At 40.9% G+C, this 14,470-nt stretch overlaps 1 protein-coding gene across 6 annotated transcripts in view; it reads left to right on the top strand.

Annotated features, from left to right (window-relative positions):
* Window positions 1–14,470, top strand: part of PDE4D (phosphodiesterase 4D) — a 1,431,601-nt gene that overhangs the window by 249,063 nt on the left and 1,168,068 nt on the right. Inside the window, exon 1 of one of the 6 annotated variants that reach the window (XM_040452636.1) lies at window positions 2,948–3,199. The exons of 3 other annotated variants lie outside the window; for them this stretch is intronic. The gene's annotated coding sequence lies outside the window, so the exon portion shown is untranslated. Of the gene's footprint in view, window positions 1–2,947; window positions 3,200–14,470 lie in introns of those variants that run through there. 2 more of the 6 variants (XM_040452639.1, XM_040452544.1) reach the window with 2 other exon arrangements.

A 14,470-nucleotide genomic window follows, 5' to 3' on the forward strand; every position in this document is an offset into this window, starting at 1 on the left:
TAAAGTACAATTTTCTCATTGAGGAGACAATGCAGGGTAAAGATTGGCCAACTCTCCCATAGGGGAATTGTAGGAAGAGTCCAGACTAGATCTTGGGTTTTTAGCATTTGCCCTGAAACTGAGTTCTCCAGAGACTTGGGATCGCATTACAAGTATCCTTCCAGTTACATGCTTCTTATGGATGCTCTGGAAGGCTGTGAGGCACCAGACCATACTTGAAGAAGTTCTCCTTTACATCTGTGGAGAGACTTCAGCGTGGTTGTGGTTGCTGCTGTTCAAGGGAGTGGCTCCCCTGCTCCTCCTCCCTGTGAGACAAGGTTTTATTACACCAAGGGGAATAGCTTCTGAGTCATTGATGACTCCTAGAAGTAAGCATATATAATGTATGTCTGGGAACAGACCTTTTAGATACATTTTACTTTCTTATTCCTGCCCTCCCGGCCATACTTTATGATTTTATTGTGTGCACGGTGATAGGCTTTTGCTTTGACAATGTTTGTTTTCTTCTCCTATCTGGCAGTTTCCTTTATGTGAGCTTGAGCATGTTAATGATGGCAGGGCAGGACACGACCTCTGTGCTTGGGTCATTCATTGTGGTGGATACCATAGTAGTGCCCTGCCTGGTGCCTGAATGGTCGGCAAAGTACAAGGCTAGAAAAATTTCTCTTTCCCTGGCTTTGGGCAATTCTGTCTTCGCAAAACCTTCAGCTAGGCAGTGAGGAGAAAACACTACCAGTACGAGCAACACATTCAGTAGAGCCTGCCTTTCAACTGGGAATGAAGGGAGAGGTGCCCTTACTTTGTCAGAAAGCCCTGAAGGGCCCTGATAAATCTTGCCACAGACAGCAGATTTTGTAGATAAAGGAGGAGTGTTTTCTTTGGTGCAATAAATCTGCAGACATAGATCTAGAAACAGTTGTCTGACAATTTTTTGCAAGTTGTTAAGCCCTCTACAATCTAATCTCTGCAGAGAGCCTTGAATCAAAATAGAGGTTGGAATCCCTGCATTGAACAAAGCAGTGGTATAAAAGGTAAGAGAACATAAACATTTTTTAGTACTTCCGAGTACCAGGACTGGGAAAGGTACTTTCACAGTTATTGTAACATTTACTGCTGGGGAAATGCTGTAGTGTACCTGGTGCTATCCTTATTTTATACATGGGGAAACTGAGGCTCAAAGGGTAAATGTTCTGTCCCAGGGCACGCAGCTGAGAGGCTAAGCCGAGTGTATCTGCTTCCAGCTCAAGTTCTTTTTCCTGTAGAATAAGTAGCCCATATGGTGGCATATTGTTTTGGAGTGTCCTAATTTTCTTTTATGTGTGTGTATATTTGAAATATTTTTATTTATGTACTGTAGTCTCATTAAGGGGTGCCTGGGTGGCTCAGTGGGTTGAACAGCTGACTCTTGATCTGGGCTCAGGTCATGATCTCACAGTTTTGTGAAATCAAGCCCCACATTGGGCTCTGTGTGGACAGAGTGAAGCCTGCTTGGGATTCTCTGTGTCCTTCTCTCTCTGCCCTTCCCCTGCTCTCTCCCCCACTCAAAATAAATAAATAAACTTAAAAAAAATACAAGTTAGGAAATAAAGGGGCACCTGGGTGGCTTACTTGGTTAAACATCTGACTTTGGCTCAGGTGATGATGTCATGGGTGGTGAGTTTGAGCCCTACCTTGGGCTCTCTACTGTCAGCACAGACTCCACTTCGGATCTTCTGTCTCCCTCTTTCTCTGCCCCTCTCTCTCTCTCTCTCTCTCTCAAAAATAGATAAGCATTAAAAAAAGCAAAGAAAAAAAACCAGAAAGGCATAAGCATACACATGTGTATGTATACACCCAATAGTCCTATCCTGTCCACTGCTACCTGGTAGCTGCCTGGTAGGATAATGGGCCTTGATAAAGGTTACCTTCCTTCTCTCTGTTAATACACTCTTAGATTTATTTTTCCCAGGCCTTTCCCCCAAGCAAATTCCTGATGTTATTATAATTAAAATGTATATAATTACATTAATTAGTTAATTCGTAATTGTTAATGTAATCAGTTAATTATTTTTTGCCAACTGCTTCATTCTGTCAGCTAGTTGAGTGATGTTCTTCAGCTGTCATTTCAATACAAACTTTCTGGTGGTAGGAGATGCAGGAAGAATGAAGCAGCCCCTGGGTAGTCTGGGCAGAAACCAAAGGGGTCATGATAATAGTGTAGGCTTTTCTTCAGTCCTCTTGGTGGCTTCTAAAGGAAAAGGGTCAGGACATTATCATTTGGCCAACAGCACAGAAGAACAGAGGGATGATTTTTGGGTAGGCACGGAATACAAGATCAAATGCGTCCGGTGACTTTGTATTTCTGCTTCACCGAGAATCCTAAGAAGACGGGTAAGTGTGACTTTCAGAGCCCTTCGTTTTACCCTCTTAGAAATGAAGTTTTAAGTTTATTGAGTTAGGTTGTGTATGTATAAGACTGGGCCAGGGTAAGAGAGGGAGGCCTGATGCGGGTAGCTGGCACATCGTGTGGATGCTGTCATAGTTCAGCAATAGAAACCTGGAGGCAGCTGGGTCTCTCGCCCTTCCCACAAGCCCCGCCGTGAGTATCCTCCCCATACAGGTTGCCTGAGGATGAATGTGCAGCAGCCTCGGAATCTGCCCATGGTATGGGGTGCAGAGTAAGAAAGGGGAACAAATTAGAAATACAGAGGCTATCTGGAGGCTGACCTTTTTCTTCGACAGAACCTTGAGATTTCTAGACTCTTGAACTTTAGGATTTCCTTCCTTAACAAATCTTACAAAAAAGTAGTCTGATTCCACTTTCTGTGTCTCTTGAAACTGCTTTCACAGGGTTTTCCATTAGCCTGCTGTGGGGAAGCAAACTGCACTGTTTGCAAGAGATGTTAATGTCTCTAAATAGTTTTTTTTTTTTTTTTTTTGTCTTTCTCCCTTCCGTTTACTGATGTTAACATTGTGTTCAAGGCAGTAGTGTCTGCTCCAGTTGGAGCGTCAACAGTCGGCTCAACCCTTGAAACATCTGCCTGTTCTTCCTGTCGCATGTAGCGCCCCACTTCCTGCCTTCTGCTACTTCTCAGCAAGCCTGGTTAGGCAAAGCACCCGTCCTCCTGTGTCTGTGTGCAGCTGCTTGTGCCAAGCTGTCAGCTCTCTCAGGAGAGACCAGCATTCTCTGAACTTCTGTGGCTTCGTAATGTTCACTGACGTGAGAGGGGCTTTGTGTCTTTACTAACTTGAAGTGAATGCAGTTGTCAGAGAAGCTGCTTCAGCAAGCCCCTTATCCTCCTCTGCCATCCCAGCACTCAGCTTGGAAAGGTGGCATGGTGTCCCAGAACAAGGGTAGCATTTGGTGAGGAGCAGTGTGTTAGCATTGGGCCTGAGAAACAGGTCGTGGCTCCTGAGACCCATCATTTGCCTGGGCCGGGTTGCCGTGTCAGGGAAGGAGGAGTGGAAGAAAACAGGGAGGCTTTCCCAGGGAACATTAGTAATCCCAGGGTTGGACCTTGGGCTGTCTTATGTGCACCTGTGTGATAAAGTTCACTATTATGTCCTGCCTTGGCCTGTGGTAAAACTGGCCCTAATCGCAAGTTCCCTTTCCTATTGTGCTCCTGTGGATAAGGCACTCTGGCCAAACGAGTTTTCTTATCACATGAACCGAGCACAAAGTCGGCTTCACCTTGAGTGGTGGGCTTTAGTTCCCTGCCAGCTTATGGAGTTTTTCAAACATGCCAGTCCCATCCTCTTGTGGCATCATCATCCTATTGTCATGACTGTTACTACAAAACCTGTCTCCCATAGCCTCTGCTTGTTCTCTCTGTTCCTGAGTGAACCCCCGTGTGGCCTTGTGTGTCAAGCAGTGGCCGGCCCTGGGCTATGAGCAAATGTGCCTAGAGAACTGTTGTGGGTCTCAGGTGCTCAGTATTGGGTGTTATGTGTTCAGTGCTCCCCGTATCCTGAGGGTGGAAGCCTCACCCTCACCAGTGGAGGGAAGGAGAGGTGATCAGAATACCAGAATGCACTGTGCCTGTTATTTTCATTCTTGGAATGTATCAGGTGTGTTTCCACTTTCCAGCTGTTTGCCCTCTTCTCTGTAAACTACACAGAACAGGGAACCTGTCTGAAATTGTCACTAGACCCGTGGTGTCTAGCACAGTGATGCCTGGCCCTGAGCATGTACTTGATAAATAATTGTTGAATAAAAGAGTGAGTGCATTTGAAGGCCCCTTTCTAGGTGAGGAACACAGTATATGTTCTCTCTCTCCAGCTATTGAGTTTAAACAATCTATCAAGTTCCATGATGCAGGACGGAGTAGGGGTGTGAGCCAAGTGCCCAGTTCCCTGCTAACTTTTCCAAGTTCCTCCAACCTCACAGGTATCCCAGTAAAGGGAAGAATGGATCCTGAAGACATAACCCACATCCCTAGTTTAAAGTCAGTGTCAGATGGATGTGCTTTTGTTGATACAGACTTTGGTCAATGTTGCTGATTTGGCAACCAGCTTTACTTTCCACCTTCTGAGGCATCTTGTTCCATTTGCCTAATGAAGTTGAAAGGAATTTAGTGCCTGTCTCTCTGAATTTCATTTTGTCTGGGCTCTCTTCTCCAATTTTAATTTGTTCATGGAGCAAGCTGGTGCCCATAAATGAGAGAGGATGGGGGTGGCTTGAAGAGCATTCATTCCAGCGCTTTTGTGATTTCTTTAGCTTAGGTACCATCTTGTTTTGTACTGAGGTCAAATTAGCACACAGAATTGTCTCAGGCAGATGAGGACAGAACCATCTCTGGGAGAATTTGGCCTCTCTCATACTTGGAGAAATCTATCCTTGATTACCCTTTGGTTGTTTTCATGAAGATCTGAGCTTGGGGGAATCTGAATATCTTTTAGATCCTCAGTCTTATTTTGTGGGGCTTATCTTTAGTGCGTTTCCACTTCTGAAAATTTCCCCATGTTTTATCCATCCTTCTCAATGTAAGTCTCACCTTTAAAAAATTAAACTCCTATCTATTCTCCTCTGGGGAGTCTTTCCTGCATTTATCTCTTTGTTTCCCTTTGAGAACACCCCAGGTTTTTGAGTTTATTATTTTTCACATGTGGTAGCACCTACGTTGTCAATTTTGTCCATTTTTGCCTTCCAAAGCCAAGGACTTGGAGGCATTTCCTTTTCCTTTCAGAGTGCTTTACACAGCGCTACTCTGGTCATAGGCTTTGTCAAGATTTGCTGCCTGATGGTGTGATAGTAGGAAGCAAGTAGGGATGCTTCCATGAGGGTGGGGGTCGTTCATCAGGAGACAAGACAGCAAAACTGGTGTGAGTTGTGTGACGTCACAGTAAATGGATTCACAAGGCATCCTGTGCTCTGTATGTTGAAGCAGTGGAAACGCCATGAAGAATTTTCTTCCAAGAGCAGTTTGGCCAGGTAGCTTCCCAGATGTTGCTAGATTCTGTTTTAGTTGTTTTGTGGGGCTCACGTTAACGTGTCTCCCAGTGCTAGTGGAGACGACGCTGGAGGTATTACTCTTCTTGTCGTTTGTTCTTTGCCTGCATTTATAATCTGCTCTTGCAACATTACTTCTCTCACTTATGGAAACGGGCTTAGCAGTTGGGGGTGCGGTGAGTTAGAACTTACACAGAGCATGTGGTCACTGTTGCCTCGGGTGAGAAGGAGCAAAGGAAAAGAGGAGCAGGGAGGATGAGCCAAATCGTTATTTTAGTGTTTTGATTTCCAGTAAGGCAGTAGATGTTAAAGGTGTTTCCCTGCCAGTTACCCTAAAACATCTGCCTTAGAGATTTAGTAAAACTCTCTCTGTGGGGTGATTGGTTCTGAACTTCATTAACAGCGGCTTGGTCGCTTGAATGAAGTGGGTGTAGCACAGGTGGGTTAGCACAGAGGCAACACCTCTGTGTTAGCAAGCAAACCCACCTCAGCAACCAGCGCTAATTGGCTCCCCTGGGAAGTCCCAAGAGAAGCTGTCAATCACCATGCCTGGTTTTTTGTTTATAATTTGTTGTGATTTCTCCTCTCCTGCTCCTTCTCCACCCTCATCCAGACTGTCTCTCCTTGTGCAAATAACAAATGGTAGTCCCGGAGTACAAAAAATTAGAAAGTCGAGGTGCATCTTACTTTGATTCCAACTGCATTTTGTCTCTACATTGTATTCTCCCCAGGGCTATCTTACAGAATGAGAGGTGAGACTTATCTCTATGCCACCTTCCCCTCATTACCCCTGTTAGTTTGAAATAACACCCTATCTTCTGGGAGGGATGCTCTCTCAGGTGCATCTGACAAAGCTAAGAAGTACTGTTGAAATCTAAGTGTACAATGTAAGTGCATTTTAGAAGGTGATTTCTGGTTTTACTAATGTGACTTGCATTCTACTCTGCTGAACACTGGAGATGATCCTAGAGTCTTTGATATTTTTGTTAAATCATTATATTTTAAGATTAAATCACAGGACAAGGAAACCCTTCTCTTTCTGTAGGATATTAGATTTAAAATAAAAAATGTCTTCCTGTGGTCCAAGGACTCTTCTGATAAGAAGATGATCATAGTAGGTACAATTACTAAACACTTCACATATGAGGGACTACCATGATCCTGACTTTATAGGAAGCAATTGAGGGTCATGGGTCAAGGTCCCACAGTAGGTAAATGTCAGGGTGTGTGACGCAGAAAGGAGAGTCAGGATTTGACATTGGGTATCCCTGACTCCAAAAGCCTGTACTCTTAGAAGCTGCACTGTGCTGTCCCTTTTCCTGTCCAAAGTCTTTTAGCCCCACTTCGAAATAATTGAAATTAGTTATTAGACCAGGTGTTCTTTCCTTTGTTTGAAGGTCAGAACCATCTCAGTTGTAGTTAGCTAACCATTCTTCAATTGTGCTATTTCATGTTGTGTGTTCAGGCCCATAATGAGTTAGTATTGTTGCTCTATACAGGTGATGATAAGCTTTGTGGATAGTGATGGTAGATCACATGAACCTTAGCATGCATATTTCCCCGCTTTGTTTCTTGCGCTAAGAAGGAAGGTTAGTGAGGGGTCCAAAGAGCTTTGTGGAGCAGTCTATTCCAGGATTATGCAGACGGAGTTGAAGTTCTGTCTCCCACCCAGTGACAGGGCATGATTAGCACCAAGAGGACACAGGGAGAACTTAAGCTTTTTCTGGTGAGTGTGTGATATTGGACAGTAGGTTGGGGGGAATTCAAAGGAATAACCACTTGTGGAAACATTTTTATGTATTTCCTGCACACATGGGGCCCCAAAACTTGTCTATTTCTTCTTATTATGTACTTAATTTAAGATATTTTTCTTTTGGCTTGTGCTTACGAGAGGATTTAAGCTTGATCAATGCAAGTTAATTTTTAAAGGATCATCAAAACCTCTAAACCTGCGGCATTATCCTTAGGTTGTAAGTGTTAAACTCAGTCCACCCCCTTGTTTCATAAAGAGCAAAATTAATCTGGAGACCTTTAGAGCTAATTAATTTGGATAAGCCAAAATCTTACATATTCTTATTTTAAATGAGAGGGATTTTAGTGCTGTAGTTCTTTTCATATTGTTCTAAAGTAAAGTTAAATTGAATAGAAAGGTAGACAGGTTAGTTACACATTGAAACTCCTCTAAAGACTTCTCAGTATAATTTCCTTTTAGCAGTTGATTATACAGAGAGACTTAGGGAAGGGTACATGGGAGAAAAGGAATTGGGTTAAACCTTCCTGGATTCTGACTTGGAGTATAAAAATTGGTTCTGAAAATCAAAGTTTAGAACATTAACTGGAGCACCACTTCTCTAATGTACCTTGGTCAGCAGTTACCATGCCAGGATTCAGGGTTGTTTCTATTTGATGAAGAAATGGGATACAAAAATGCACATGTAATTCAAATCATACTTTAGCCACAATTTTTACCTTCTTTTGTTGTATCCTAGATCCCCAAAATAAATCTCTCTTGGAAAGAACTCAGTATAATAACTTGTTTCCAGTCTTCTTCCATTTTCATGTCTCCCCATAGGATAGACAGAGGTGCCAGTAAACAATAAAATGATCAAAAGATGAGACAAAGGAGTGGAATAGGAGGCAGAGTCTCTCGATAGCAGACAGAAAGGATGGCCAGCCTCTGACTCACAGCCTGTCTTGAAAGATTGGCAATGACTTTGAAATTTTATCAAGTCCATCTCTTTTCCTTTAGGCAGGATTGTGTTTGTATCTTTCCCAGTGGATGATAATCTGTCCTATTTTTTTAATGAACTTCCAGTGTGGAGGGCACCAGCCCTCTCAAGAACTCATTGTGAAGGTAGATAGTTTTCGGGGAAGAATTCTGTTATTGTTGATTTTTGTTGTTCATCGCCTCCTCTGGGATGATCAACTTTGTAGGAACAGAGTTGCATCCATACAAAGTCATTGTCTCTGGAGCTTAAACAGAGTAACAGAGAACTTTACTACCCCAGAGAACAACTAGTCTGATCCCTTCACTGTGACTGGTGTCTCCTCCACATTGAGAATGCAGGCTTTTCTCTTGTAAATTCATGTTGTATTGTTGACTTCTTTGTTCTTTAGACCTTCCCAGTTTTTGCCAACTCTGTGTATTGGTAGTGTTTCTCTGCTCTCTGCTAACATTTTGCTGTTATTGTCCTCAATACCTAAAATTTGTGAATGCTATTGTTGTCTGTGATGTCTAGGCCATAGGATTAGCAGGGGAATGACTCCAAGTTATGGGCTCCAGCCGTTTCTGCCACAGCTACCAGTATGACTTGGGGTGAGTAACTTTACTAAGTATCTTTGAGTTTCATTTCATCACTGTTAAATGTGTGGCTGGTTTAGAGCAGTTTCTCAGTGAGTTTTCCAAGGTATGTTGATATATACAATGTAAGAAATGGTCCAGTTTTTAAATAGGTGGTGGTGATGCTCATGGTGATGGTGCCGGGGTGAGCACAAGATTAAACTTCCTCAAACAGATTTTTTTTTTTTACTGGAAGACTTGAGTCTTTAAAAAAGTACATTGTTAATCATCAAATCTTCAGAAGAGGTTTCCTAAATTTATCCACTTATGATGCCTTTCTTCTCCTTTAGTACTACATTCATGTCATCTACTTTGAGCCAGGTTCAAAGTACTCCCTTTACTACTTATCCTAAAAGGGGAATAAAACTACCAGAAGAGTGTTCAGGGCTCTCTAGTTTATGCATTCTGTGGTTCCACTTTTGCTTCATGAGCTGTATGAGGGGAGGGGTCTTTTCTTATTCATCCTGTATAAAGAGGGTCTAGGTTAGTGCTTGGTGCCTACAAGATATTTAATAACTGTGCTGATATTTACTGTTGATAAATGGAAGAAACTGCCTTGAAAATTTTTGAGCTGCTTGTCACAGAAATTGTTATTAGAGACTGGATTTTTGAAATGAATGGAATTTGTAGCCAAGATGATACGTAAGATCAGGAATTTATGAGAGTTTCCTATGGTTATAAATACAGTATCACAATAACATTACTCATAGATAACCTCCAATAGGTTAGAAAAGGACAAAGTATAGCTTTGTAGGTAGTTTTTATTGGTAAATTCCTTTCCTTGGGTTGAATAAAGTTTTTCATCACCTCGAGTCCAGATTCCTCCTGGGCGCATGGAATTACTAATCTGGAAGTCCAGATTAGCAATACATAAAGAGGGACAAGACCCCAAGAAATTTACTTCATCTGTGATCTTGTACAATGCCACTGTGTCGTTAGGAATTTCATTCACTAAATTTAGGATGAGTTTGTTTTTTTGTTTTCCTATTCCATTACTCTGCTGTATTTCTTACAAGTTTTTGGAGAGCTCAATATATGTCTCATATGCATATATCTCTCCTTTGATACATAGTGTTTTATGATTACAGGAAGAACTCAGTAAATATTTTCTGGGAAAATTAATAGATGAATATGGTGGCTTTGACATTTTTCCAATTTATCATTGAAAGTTAGATAGTAAATATGATGAATTTATGCTTAGCAGAAGTTCAAGCATTGAAAATAGGGAAAAACAGGAAAAAATTACCTATCATTCCACTGCCAGAGAATAACTACCATTAAGACTTCAGATTATTTCCTTCTCCACATACTGTATACAGAGGAATTTTTCTTTTTTTTTTTTTTTAATTTTTTTTTTCAACGTTTATTTATTTTTGGGACAGAGAGAGACAGAGCATGAACGAGGGAGGGGCAGAGAGAGAGGGAGACACAGAATCGGAAACAGGCTCCAGGCTCTGAGCCATCAGCCCAGAGCCTGACGCGGGGCTCGAACTCACGGACCGCGAGATCGTGACCTGGCTGAAGTCGGACGCCTAACCGACTGCGCCACCCAGGCGCCCCCAGAGGAATTTTTCATAAAGAGTTATAATTGTGTCATATATATAATTTTGTGTCCTGTTTTTTTTTCACTTGAAATGATACAAAGTGTTGATCAACATTAGATGTACTATTTTATATGTAAGAAATATTTCACAAGAAAAATTAAAAAACCATAGAAGTCCCAGGTGACATGATTTTCAAAAATAAGATTTTCACATTTTTCGTGTATGGGTTTCTTAAGCATTCATTCTTTTATAAATATTTCTAATTAGGCTTTTTCTCCATTTTATTTGTATTGAATTATTTTGCTATATGAAAGGGCTGTGGTAAGCATTTTGGACGTGAGCCCTTTCTTGGTTTTCCTTGTGAACATTTTCAAAACATAATGTAACTATTTGTGAACTGCTTTTCAAAAATTTATACTGTTATTTCTTCTCTCTACCTACCAGTGTACCAACATTCTCAACTCCTTGCAATTTCACCAAGAATGAATATTTTTTTAAACTTTTAAAAATATTGATTAACTTTCAAGGTAAACGGTTCCTTATTTTGTTTCATTGTGTGGTGTTAATAGTGAGCTCCAATTATTCTCCTATATTTTTTACACATCATTTTTGTTCTTTTATGAACCGTCCATTCACACCTTTTTATTTATTTTTCTTAATGGATTATATGAATGCTTCATTCCACAGAGTGTGCTATTTCCTGCAGGTGTGAATACACACAGCATCGTTTTAGCTGTTGCCTGAGCATGTGTAAGCAGCAGAGTGAAGCCGCCATCACTGTGGGCAGCCAGAGCAGGCTGCTGTGGAGACTGTTTTGTAATGCGGCACCTAGGAGGGAGCGAATTACTAAACAGCCCCCCTTTTCCGTTAGGTTAGCATTGCAAAAGCCAGTCTTGGCTAGTGAGGTGTGTGTGCCAGGCTTCATTCTTCCCTTTGTGTCAGCTATTATTAGACCCAGAAATTGCCAGTAAATTGGGGCTCTGGGCACATTTTGGTTTATGCTGCTGTCTGAATTCTGAAGTGTTGCAACTACTCAATATGGTTTGCTCTTCACTTGAGCAAATTGCCAACAGCTTGTATGTGACTCCTTAAGAATAACGAGAATCAACCTCATTTTAGGAGTGGGGACAGATTGTGTCTGTATTTGGCAACCCACATTCCACTGCAGCTGGGATTGCTTAAGACACTCCATGGAGGTGAGGGGCCGTATTGACAGAGAAAATGTCCATTTTGTCTGAGGGGCTGCTGAGTTTTGTCAGCATTTGTTGGCAGTGACGCTTTCTGTAGCATGGCTTCACTCTCCAAAGCACTGGACGTGACACAAGTAACGTAAGATCGCTGCAGTCTATTTCTGTCCTTTGTCATTTTATGAGGGAGCGAAGTGCTAAATGCCTTCAGACAGAACATTCTAAGGACTCCTTGTGAAACAAGACAAACTTGGAAAAAAATACATCAAATAATGCAGATTGTATATTTTCTTATACTAATTTTTTTGTCTTGCATGAGACACTCAGAAATAGTTCGAGTATTGTTAGTGCCACGGAAATACTCATACAGCAAAGAAAAGAAAAGCTCTTTCCACTGAATAGCAGAGATTTTGTGTGGGACAATTAAGAATAGGTGGAAATGCTTGGAGAGTCTTTCCTAAATTCTATTTTTATCATTTTTTTCCCTTAAGATTTAATCTTTTCAATGACTCACCAATGTAGATAGCATTAATATTCCCCTTTCACAGATTAGGAGCTGGAGGCAAAAAGATTAAAAGACTGCACATCTCATTACTGGCTGAGTCAGATTATGTCTAAACATCACGATGACATAGTCTATATTATTAGCAACTAATAAAAGTGCTTCTTGCACTTTAAGTTTTCTACATAATTTTACACATGATATTGCACATGCATTAGTAGATGGCTTTGAAGCCCCAATCAAGTGATGGCTGCAGTATTATAGGGAAGGACACCATAGAAAAGCCATGTGTTATTACTGATTATAGTTATTTTTACTTTAGTTGGAAAGATAGGTGAGTTCTGGCAAGAGACATTCTCTGTGAAACACTTCTTTTGTCTGTAAACTGGAAGGAATAAATAATGCTGCACCTTGCAGGGCTGGACAAGAGAGCATCTTTGACTGACTATCCAAAGAATAATATATTTCCAGTTGTGTCTTTGAGGAGGTAGGGATACTGACATATGTATGAATGAGCATGAGTAGGGTATAATGGCATAATGACGGTATCATGGGAAGAAATCTTTTTTTTTTTTTTTTTTTTTTGCCTCTTAATGTAATGTTGACATTCTGGGTGAACCTTGGACTCTGTGGTTGTCAAGGAATCTTAAACCAAGAACAAAGAGATCATTTCTGTTTTCCCACATAGCGATGTTCCTCCTTTGAGAAACATTAGTCTCTGCTTTGGCAGTGGTATATTATCTTTTGCTTATCATGCCTACCTAACAAATAATTTTAGAAGGGTATAGCAAAAAGAGTTTTATCTAAGAGACTTTTCAAGGAATCAAGGTTGCTTGATGATTCTTTTTAGAAGCATGGAAGATTCTTAAAGCATAGTGTCTTTATGGCTTGTTAAACTAGCCCTTTGTTAAACTAATAGTTCTGTGAATTATTTACCATTGAGTCAGGTTCCTTTTTGTTCTGTCCATTTACAGGCTAATGTGGGCCATATTGTTTCTGAAATATTAACAAGGTCATTCTAAATCATTATTCTGGAAATCAATACATGTGGCTTCTTTAGATTTAATACTCTTGACTTCAGTACTAATTCCAGGTATGTCAGGTGGATGTTATTATCTGAATAACTGTAAAGATAAGTTAGTATTAATTAACATAATTGTGCCTTTTCTCTTCACAATTTTTTTTTTTGCTAGAATTGTAATAACAGTGTTTCCAATAAAAACACCACCTGAGATGTACCTTCCTTTATCATAGGATAGCTCTTTAAAGCTGAGATGGCCTTTCAACTCTGAAGCACCTCTGATTTTCCAGAAAGGACTAATCTAATGCTGTGAAGCAGACGAAATCCTTTTAACATATTCCCACTTTATGGCCAATGCCAGAAAAACATTTATCAGCCTATTGTTGTTTTAAATGCTTACAGGGAGACCACAGAGTAAGAAAGAGATGGTAACAACCCCTAGCATGCCTGGAGAATGGCCTGTTCTTTTATATTTGTGGAGCCCTGTGTCAAGAATGAAAATGTCTAAAAGTAAAGTGCACTTACTCAGAATCTCTGGGGTAAGGTGCAAAGAGCTTGTGCTATAGGAGCCCAGATTAAAAATTAAATGATTGAAACCAGCAGAGCATCTGTTACCAGTATTACGGTGGGAGCTTTCTGGTTAACTCTGTGCCATCTTCACAATTTCCATAAATTGGTGTTGGAAAGTAACATCCTTTGGTCTTCTAGTTGCTGTCCGTAGCTCCTAGTAAACCATTTGCTGGTGAGCTATTTCTTCACAGTCCAGTGATTATTGGCCTTCCAAGGCATGGACTTAATCCATCAATGTGTGATCTAGTCTGTTCAGCATCCTAGTCAAGTTCCAAGTGGTAGGAGTCAAATCCCACTGCCATTACATATCTAGGCTTTGCCCCTGAGATGTGGCATGGGGTGCAAAATAGAGTCTAGGAGTGGTACATACACTATTTACTGATGGGGAGGATCCATGAAGAGGAGAAGGGGCAAGCCCGAGGGATGGGATAGGCCCCTTTTCTTCCAGTTGGTTCCTGTTCTTTTAGATCTGCTCCAATTCTCTACTACTTCCATAGGTGTAAAATCTGAAAACTAAAAGGTGGAATGCTGTAGCATCCTTATTTCTATATGTCCCATTTTCAGTCCATACCTCTGCCATTGCCATCACTCTATTTTCCAAGGTCTTTCAACTCTCCCCAAAGCTTATGTCTCTCCTTTACCATGCATTTCAAAGGCTCTCCTTTATTAGTAGAACTTCAGCTGTTTTTCAAACATTATTAGAAAGAATCTAACTAAGTGAGCAGGTGTGAGTCTGCAGCTGATGTTTGACCAAAAGAAAAAAAAAAAAACAAAGAAAAATAGAGCCATGGAATTGTGCGTATTGTCAAGTGGAATGGTATTCTTATTTATTTATTTATATAAAAATGTTTGGTTTTTTTTGAGAGAGAGAGAGAACG

Source organism: Herpailurus yagouaroundi, unplaced genomic scaffold (assembly GCF_014898765.1).
Source record: "Herpailurus yagouaroundi ecotype Mexico unplaced genomic scaffold, PumYag 29, whole genome shotgun sequence".
NCBI lineage: Eukaryota > Metazoa > Chordata > Mammalia > Carnivora > Felidae > Herpailurus > Herpailurus yagouaroundi.